Genomic DNA, 10,116 nt, shown 5'->3' with positions numbered 1-10,116 from the left:
ACAGACTTGAAGTGGCATATAATGCCATGAGAATATTGCTCAGGAGACCTAGATGGAGCTCTGCAAGTGAGATGTTTGTCACGGCATGTGTTAACACCTTCCAGGCACTGTTGAGGAATCTGATGTAGCCTACTGTATAAATATCTGTCGACTGAATGTCTCACATAATGTCATTATCAACATACAAGGGAGATGGGTGGGGGGAGGGATGCGGTTGGGATTTATTTGTTTATTTTGTCTTGTTTTATTTTACGCAATGTGCGTGTGCTCAAGCAGAGATGTTTATGGATCTGTAATATTGTCAACGAATGAGCAACTGTACGAAAAATAAAATAAATCTTGAAAAAAAAAATGTCATTATCAAGCTGTTGCTAAGTCCCTACTGTAGTGATGTCAGATATCAGTCACCTCTGGTATGTCGCTCTTATGAACACTGCACTATTTATTTGACTATTGCTTTTTTCCTACAGTCTGTAGGGATTCTTCTTGTTTTTCAAATTCAGTGTTTACATGTGTTTCAGTATGTACAAAATATGATTATCATCAAAACTTGCTTTTATACAGATCATATCGACATAGGTAAATATCTGTTATCAGCCATAACGGCAATGTTAATGTTGGTTATCGGTATTGGCCAAGATTTTCATATTGGTGCTCACTTGCATAATGTGAAAATGAATGTTATTGACCCAGTGTGTAGCCAGTCTACCCAGTTAGTGAGTGAATGTCCAAACAATGATGTATCTTTGAGGTTTTCATTTATTGTAGAATGATGTTGCAGACAGAAATAGATTTCCTTGATGCAATTAACATGATCGTGAAGTGATCCACATGATTTGCTGTTTAACAGAGTGGCTTGACAATTATTCTCTACACTTAGGCTAAGACCTATGTTAAAATTCCCATTCACCTGTGAGCTTGACACCTGAGATCAGCATTACCTCATAGAAGACTAGGTACATACTACCATCTAGTGGTCAAAATGTTTTTCAGCCAAAGACCACTTACAAGATGGAACATATACCGGGGACCCCCTCATTCTGATTTGTGATTTTGGGCTAAGCTTTATTGTTTCCACGGTAACGTGCTTTACTTTTAAATTGATAGGTTTGTTAGATTAGAATGTAATCCATGAACCATTTTAGATTCAAAGGATAAAATATTTTCATTGAACTATGAAGATTTTGCAAAAAAAAGCTTTCATTTTTATTTTCTTGAAAACTTTTCGCGGAACCCCAGGCAAGTGCCAGGGGGTCCCCGGACCCCCATACCACTGGTGTAAAATACCACCCATGATTCAAATCCTACAAATAAGAACAGAAATGGACAATGACAACAGGAGAGACTACATAACATTTCACTCGGACTAAAACGTCCAAAAAATTCAGATTTAAAGAAAATATTTTTTGAATGTTTTTTTTTTGAGAGACTTGACTTGGACTTGCCCCTCAAAGACTTGAGACTTGACTTGGACTTGAGCTCAAAGACTTGAGACTTGACTTAGACTTGCAAAAAATGACTTGAGTATCTCTGATCAAGCATGCCTCACCAAACGTTAAAACGGAACCATAAATGCAGTTATTGCAGAAATAAACTCATTAACAATTAAACAAGAACATATATGCATCTCCTTACGACAGTCCATAACCCGGGTCAACATCAACACTCGCGATAGCGGCAAGGATTTCCTCTTCAAATCTTTCGTAGTCTTTGTAACGTTCTGGGAGTTTAAGCAGGTTGAAGCAGGTTGAAGACTTTGGGTATGCGAAGCCATCCTGCGGAGTCGGCACTGGGAAGCACATTCCAGCCCACCCAGAACTGCACAAGTTTCCCAAGCAGGTTTGGACAGTGGACAGGCAGGTCTGTCTGGATCAGGTCCCGGAGGTATTCTTTGGAAACAACCAGCTTTGGTGTGCTGTTCTTCTCCCATTGATTTCATTGTCGATGAGGGTGACCAGCTGGGAAAGGCCTTCAAGTACCTTAAATAAAGTTTATATTTGTCACTAAAAGTCAACATAGTCATTCATTCATTCATTCACAGGCCTCAATTGTCAAAGCAGAGTAAGATAATTTTAGAGCATAAAACAATTGTATTCATATTTCAAACAACAGGATTGTTATTTTATCTATTTCGGCTTAGGGCTGCAAAGTTTAAAATGATAATAGTGATTAACACGTTCACTGCCATTGACGTATTAATACGTCAAAAATAATCCAACGGTTGACTGCCATTGACGTATTAACTCATTAAGTGCCATAGACGACCTAACTCGTCTTACATAATCCAGCGCTTAAGTGCCAAGGACGGACTAACTCGTCTTACATAAAGATTTTTTTTTTTTGACAGTGGGACATCAATCAACCCCTTTTACATCTTCGAGATAACTATTTGGAGCAAGAGCATGTGTGTAATCTATTTTACCGACCACTAAGTGGCGACAGAGACCGAGAGAAGTCACAGCCACGGGACCCAAAAGCCACAAAAGCAGCCGCCTCCCGCGGAAATGGCTTGGCGATTTTACAGTCAGAAGCCCGGACACACACACACAGAACGGACAGAGATCCCTTCCCCCCAGAGCCGCGCAGCAACGCGCGAACACACACACACACACACACACACACACACACACACACACACACACACACACACACACACACACACACACACACACACCGCGGAAGCAAGCCATTCAAGGAAATGGCGACGCGATTTTACAGTAATCCATTTCAGACTCGTCTTGCCCGACAGGCAGACAGGCAGGCAGGCAGCAGCAACGCGCTTCTGACACGCCCGCTGTTAGAGCCAGGAGGAAGGAGGAGAAGACACACGGAGGGAGGAGTTTGAATGAGAGGGGTGTTTCCTGTTGTTATGGAGGAAATTACTGTTCAAAACTATTGTTTAGAATGTCTGACGGTCTTACTGATGCCAAAAATGAATGGTTAAAGTGACTGTTTCACAAAAAGCCATTTATCTCTGAATAAATTTCCAGACGCTGAAACCATGCTGTACTCAACGGCTAATATCTACATAACTACTAACTCTGCAAACTAACTCTTTTAGACAGAGAAAGCACACATTCTATTAGTTATTTTTAGATGATTGATGTTCATGAATTCTTAACAGAAAAGAATCCTCGGCTGTTCTAAAATGAGCCAGAATCGTCAAAAACACCCCTGGCACAACTTACCTACAGGAATGAAAACATGGCTGGCATTCAATGTGTTAATACGTCAAAAAAATCGATTTTCTTTTTTTTGACGGTGCTACGTGGATCAATGTTCCCCGCGTCTCCTATGGAGATATTGGAAGTATTGAATGTGTATAATCTATTTTACCGACCAGCTAGGTGGCGACGGTCCTCTCCCGACAGAGAGAAAGTCAACCAAGGCGGCTGCTTCCTCCATTCTCAAGGAAATGGCTTGGCGATTTTACAGTCAGAAACGAACGAGCCTCATTCTCATACTGTAGGCGGGGACGCTTTCGCGCTGCTGCGGTGGGGGGTTCCAGAAATGGACTGGGTGGGCAGCATAAAGCCTAGAGTCGCACGGGGCTTCATCGGGGCTCTCAAACCCAAGAGACGAGTGAGACCTATCCACACTTGCTGCCAGGGAGGGAGGCTGCTCAAACTCGCTGCCAGGGAGGGAGGCTGCTCAAACTCGCAGCAGCAGCAGCAGCAGCAGAGCACTCGCTTGTGACAAACGCAGGCTGAAAGCCACTAGACACGCCCACGGAGGGAGGAGTTGAAGGAGAGGGCGTTCGGAACTATATTGTTTAGATGTCTGATCTCTCACTGATGTCAAAAATAAATGGTTAAAGTGACTGTTCTGCCTGTTTGATTGAATTTCACAAAACTGCGATTATCTCAGCTTTCACTCTCAGACGCTAAAACCATGCTGTACTCAACGGCTAATATCTACATAACTACTAACTCTACAAACTAACTCTTTTAGACAGAGAAAGCACACATTCTATTAGTACTTTTGTGAACTTTGTGTTGACAAACTCCAAGCAGAAAAGAATCCTCGGCTCTTGTAAAATGAGCCAGAATCCTCAAAAAACGGCTTGGCAAAAGCTACCTACAGCAAAAAAAAAATGGCTGGCAGTCAATGTGTTAATATAACACCCTCTGACACTGACTACTGTCAGTACAATGTTACACCAAAAAAAGAAACAATATTCTGCAGTTGTAGAGTGGATGAAGTTATGGCCCTCTGCCGCCTGTCATCCCCCCTCTCTCCTGTCTACAACTTTCCTACGTAATAAAGGCCAAAAAAAGACACCTACAGTTCTCCACTCTCTCCATAGCTCCTCATCAAACAACGCATCACCTTCAAAGCCCACCACAGCCTGGCGCCCCCCTTATCTGACTAACCTCCTCCTCTCCCATCGCCCCACCCAAACCCTCCGATCCTCATCCACTGTTTCGCTCACTGTTCCTCCATACAAATTCCACAGCTTTGGAGATCGAGCATTCTCGAGAGCAGCACCACGACTTTGGAACTCTCTTCACAAGCCTGTCAGAGACTCACCCTCACTCTCCACTTTCAAATCCCGACTCAAGACCTACCTGTTCTCCCAAGCGTACAACCTACCCTACCCTTAACCACATCTTCCGCCCATGTCACGCCCCCTCAACTCCCCTCCACCCGATTAGTTGTGTTATTTGTATGTTTGTTTTTTTCTGTTTACTGTGGACTCGAGATTGTCAGCGTCTTTGAGTCATTGAAAAGCAGCTATACAAAATACATTTAATTGTTATTATTCGATAAAGGTGAAAATATGCCCCAGACATAATCCATGAAATGAATAAAGAAGAACGAGTTCCATTTACATACAAGGGCAGTTAAGGAATAGCACCGCTTTCAAATGGTTAGAATAAGTATAGTGACTTCTGCCTTTTAATTCAACATACTCTTGCTTGGGAATGTGCATTCGATTGTCTGACAATGCCACTTTGTGTCCATGTCAGCGAGGTTGCTGAGATATCAAGGCACATGGAAGAAAGAGCAGTGAACTTACCTCCTGTGGGAAGTCTAAGCGAGCAGAGAGTGAGTTTATTAGAGTCATTTCACTCCGGCAGATAAACTCAACATAGTCCACGTCCAAGGGCTGTCGCTGACAGGCCTGCTCCAATCTAGAGCGCAGTCTGTTTAACACAAGACTTCCCACCATCACCTGTCAAAGAGATCATGAAATATGCTTTATATAAAACATCAGGCCTTATTGGAAAATACGTTGAATACATATACACAGTCCAGGATGCTATCAAGTGCTATAAAAACACAAACACTACAGCAACCTAGCCTACACCAAACAAGCAAAACATGTGTGAATCAAATTGATTTACAATTGCACAAGTGGAAATGAGACGTTAAAACACAAGTTAAATCACAAGTCACAACCCAAAGTCACAGCTTGTGGTGGGACATCAACATTAAAGCCCCACTATTTGGGGAAACTGCACCCTCACCTACATGCTACTCTTCTCATTCAGGTATCAGCCTTGTAGTAAGTAACTTAAGTAACCTTGGAGTAACCAGCCAATTGTGCAAAGTGTTTCTTTTCTACCTCCAAATAATTATTCTGTTATATACGGTATATAAATTCAGGTCCATGAGTGAAAAAGTTGCAACTTCTATTTTTCAGAAAAGTATTTAAATGTCCTCAATGGAGACTGACAATTGAACGAATGTCTAATGGAATGGACACTGTTATGGGCAAGCCTGGGTCTCACACAATATAGTGTTGCTTGTAACACATATATGCTTGCCTATTAGTAAGGTAGCCTACAAATGGCGAAAAAAAATAAAAAATGATTGAAAATAATTTAGGCTAAGCTGAGCACAGGCAAGGACAGTTGCAACTATTTTGCCTGAACAAAATAGAATATGGTTTTGATGTATTGAAAATCATACTGTCAGTATTTTTAAATACATGGTATACCGTAATACCTTAGTACCGACCAAAGCCTAATCGAAAGTATCATAAGTCACGGGTGGAATGGTGGATAAACATTGCATTTCCTTTAAAGCCCTTTCTAATAAATGCCCTCCGTTAGTTTGGTAGTGCAAATATAATATTTTTAGTACAAAGGGGTTAAGAAATGCTTTCATCAGCTCAGCATTAACATGACACGGCTCTGAGAGATGAGGGAATGAAATAAAGCAGATATCCGAAAGTACAAACCGAAACAGATGAGAGAACACTCATGAACACTGCGGTTGGGCAGTCGGGTGTGCAGCTTTCTTAGAGGCGGGTCCATCTCGATCGTGGCCAAGGACGACTTGGCACATACAAAGATATAATGGAAACCGAAATCAGCGCGGAACGGCATGACTTGTTGTGGCCAAAGGTGTCAGTAGAAAAGCCCTAAAGTTTACATGCTGTGGGGAACAGGCATTCAGGGTGCAGAGTGGGAATGATAGAAATCCCAGTCTATCTATTAGAAGTCAGCGTGTGTTCCATCAAAATGATTTAAAAGGCATTATATTAACGTAAAGAAAAAGTTGCATAATGGGGCTGCAACAGAGAAACAACGCAATGCACTTTCCTGTACAGCAAGAAGTTGGTAGTGCTGCACAGCTGATACAGATTCTGTTTATAGAAATAAGCATTTTCTGATAACCCACCTGAGATTCAGCAGAAGTGCCTGGGGGGTCGGTGGTCGAGGGAGGCGCACACACAATTTCTCCGTTGTCCTAGTGAAGTAAAAAGCAAACCATTATTTGATATTGCAAATTTAATTCTCAACCATATTCAGTCAGTCACTGGATCATGTGACTGTGAATAATATGACCTGTCTCCCAAGTAAAAAGCTGCAGGCTGACAGGTTTTCCGACCAATTACTTGAGGTTAGTTCAAGTGAGGCTGCTACCGAGCGGGGTAGCTTCAGAGTGTAACTTACCATGGTAACTGACCTGGAGTTCATCTAATCGAACTTTTTGGAATCTAAAATCCCAGATTTCTCTAGTCTAAACTATGGGTTGGGAAAATTCCAGTGTTGGGCAGTAGCTAGCAACAAATAGTGAAGCTATTTGTTGCTAGCGTGCTACATTTCTCTGGGGATAGCTTAAATGTAGTGAAGCTTATTTTTAATGTAGAGTAGCTGGTAGCTTAGCTCACCATATTGTCAAAGTAGCTTGCCCAACACTAATAAATCTAGAAATAGGTTGAATTCAAAGTGTTTTCCCTCACACACACACACACACACACACACACACACACACACACACACACACACACACACACACACACAATGTAAAGTAGCAAGCTACTTTTATTTTGGCATGGAGCCTGTAGCTGAGCGTGCTATATAATGAAAAAACATTGCATGGATGCAACTGGGACGTATCCTCAGTGATGTACCCTGGGGTCATTGGATGTTTCGGGTCTCGCAACATCATACACCCTCGCCCAGGTGACCCAGCCGGGGCTGGCCAAGCCCCAACTTACGTCCCAGTAGCTACCCACGGTCAGCCCTCTAGGAAGGGTTGAAGGTGGTCACGCGGTCAGGGCCACTCAATCCGCTGCTCCGGAACTACTCTGCCGGGACCGGGGGGGGGAAGGGCTCTGGTACGTAGAGGGACCGGGCTCTGTGGGTTGCCACCCGGCCGGGCTCCTCCCTCGTCTCACCAGGTCTAGGACCTGTGCGCTGCACCAGACTCCCCCGCTCCAAACATCTCATTCCGACTACATTTTACTGGGGATAGCTTCAAAGTAGTGAAGCTATATTTTAATGTAGAGTAGCTGGCAGCTTAGCTTACTACATTTTCAAAGTTGCTTGCCCAACACTGCAAAAATCTGTGTAGTCATTTAACCTGCTTTCTGGAATGCATCCTTTGGGAGACATATTACTGCTAATACAGTATATCAGGCATTGAGGCTAATCAAACCCTAAATAAATCTAGAAGCTGATGGCAGATTAAACAAAGGTCCTCCCATCATGAAAACAGATTTTGTTTGGAAAGGAAGGATTTGACATTTGACAGGGTTGATGGTACAGGTAGCCATGGTCACACCAGGATTAATGAGAATTGCTGGGTTTCATTAGTTGTTGTGGACTTCCCCCTCAGCCCCTTGGTGGTGAACTCTGGCCCATGAATTCATGCTTTATCGGTGTATAATGACAGAGTATCAAATTCTCAATTACCATTGCTGGGAAGAGCACGACAAGATTGAGGGTAGAATCAACAGGATAACCTGGGCTGGTAGGCAAAGAGAGAAAGAGAGAGAGGAAGAGGGAAATTACGGAGAGCAAATGGATGAAAAAGTCCCAGGTTATTAGAGAAAAGGTCAGTCACAGCAGCTATTTTATAAGAGCAAGACATATAAATCAACGATTGCCCGGAGATCATACCAACTACTTGCTGATAAATGTTGACATTTTGAATGTATTTAGAGCTTGTAAATCAATATCTGATACCAGACACCAGTTTAGCTTTGGCAACACTGGGCAGGTTGTTTAAAACAGTCATGTTCAATTGCAAGACATAGAAAAAGAAAATAGTATTGAAATAGTATTGTGTACATAGCATGTACAATGGTTTCCAAGCACATAATAATTCTGATTACAGCAATGCAACACAGGCTGATGTCCTGGCACATGGTTTGGGTGTGACACCTTTGTTGCCTCTGACTGATGTTTAGATGCTCAATCAATACAGCTTGCTGCAGTCAACTTCTATAAGCTTGCTTACAGATGTATTCATTTTGTCCAGTAGTATGTATTACTACTCCAGACAGCTAGCCTCCATTCCAAGTCCAGCCATAACGTTACACATCTCTGGACAGATAAACAATCACTGTCCAGTTAATCAGCTAGCTAGTCAGGTACATTAAAAAATACATGTCATGGAAGTTGCCACCTATTCACATATCATACGGCTAACCTCGGTAACGCTACGTAAACAACCTGACTGACAAAGACGCAATGAAACTGACAGACAGATATTGAAAGGACGATACCAAGGAAACACAACTGCAACTCAAGACAGCTTTATACCTCAAAACGCTCACTAAGCATAGACATTCTCAGCAATAATGTCATGCTAACACTAAACACGTTAAAGCGATGAATCATCACTCATAACGCTACTAATACCAGCCAATCTCTGACCCAGTACAACAGTAGCCCTACAGTAACGCCATATTCATATAAATTTGATTGATTGATTGGAGTAGTAACGTTCATAGCTATCCGATAGCTAAAGCTCCAGGGTCTTACAATAACGTCACATAGGCCGTCATGTCACGTTCAATATAATGACTGTTATTCTATTATTACTATTACTATTACTATTATACAAACGTGCCCTTTGTACTTGATTTAACGTTAGTTCGTGAAGCTAGTTTGTGAGGCTGTGTGAAGTACCTCACTCATAACGCTACTAATACCAGCCAATCGCCTGACCCAGTACAACAGCAGACCTACAGTAACGCTATATAGCGTTAAATAATAAAATGTAGGCTAATGATTCATTGACATACTTTTGATAGCCCCGGTCGTGGCTTCAGCCTGTGCTGGAACATTGGTAGCAATGAAAGCTAACGCTAGCTAGCCCTGATACGTTAGCCAGCTACTAACTTAACTGTACTAAGACTGGACACGGTCTTTATAGCTTACGTGAGCTGTAACGTTAGTCAAATTACCCCTTACGCTAGCGGGTTAAATAGCGATTTAGTTTATTTGGGGAAATTGAATGAAGCAGCTAGCTAACATTAGCTAACCTAGCTAGCGTCAGTTAGCTCACTGGGAGAGCCTGTGTACTAACATGGGGATCATGTCTATCGTAACATGCTATGAAATGTCTCATAAAACCAACAAAACTTATATTTTATGTCGATTTACTTAAAGTGGCCACTTACCTGAAGCTCGTATTCTTTCCAAACTACCAAACTACACTGCTCTGTTTGTCTGTATTAGGCGGAAGAAGTTTCTGGTCAATTGTCAATTGTTTTATTCGATACGATCCGATATTCAGTGGGAGGGGACTGGGTCTAACCTGATTGGCCAGTCCGCTCAGATTTATGGCCCCAAGTTGACATGGTTGGGTGGCAGAATTCGTACTCGTAAAGAAAATCTGTACTTGTAAACAGACATCCAAGCTCGCAATATG

General features: G+C 42.3%; 1 long non-coding RNA gene across 1 annotated transcript; it reads right to left on the bottom strand.

The window, feature by feature from the left end:
- Window positions 1-806: 806 nt before the first annotated feature.
- LOC310793847 lies at window positions 807-8,205 on the bottom strand. Its single transcript, XR_014553542.1, has 4 exons — window positions 8,151-8,205; window positions 6,631-6,699; window positions 5,021-5,176; window positions 807-1,979 (listed from the first exon to the last, which is right to left on the bottom strand). It is a non-coding gene; the product is annotated as an uncharacterized lncRNA (long non-coding RNA).
- Between the last annotated feature and the right edge of the window lie 1,911 nt (window positions 8,206-10,116).

Source organism: Poromitra crassiceps, assembly GCF_964638095.1.
Source record: "Poromitra crassiceps genome assembly, chromosome: 19".
Lineage (NCBI taxonomy): Eukaryota > Metazoa > Chordata > Actinopteri > Beryciformes > Melamphaidae > Poromitra > Poromitra crassiceps.
Note: the sequence above shows the minus strand (reverse complement) of the source record. Positions and strands in the feature narration are given on the sequence as shown.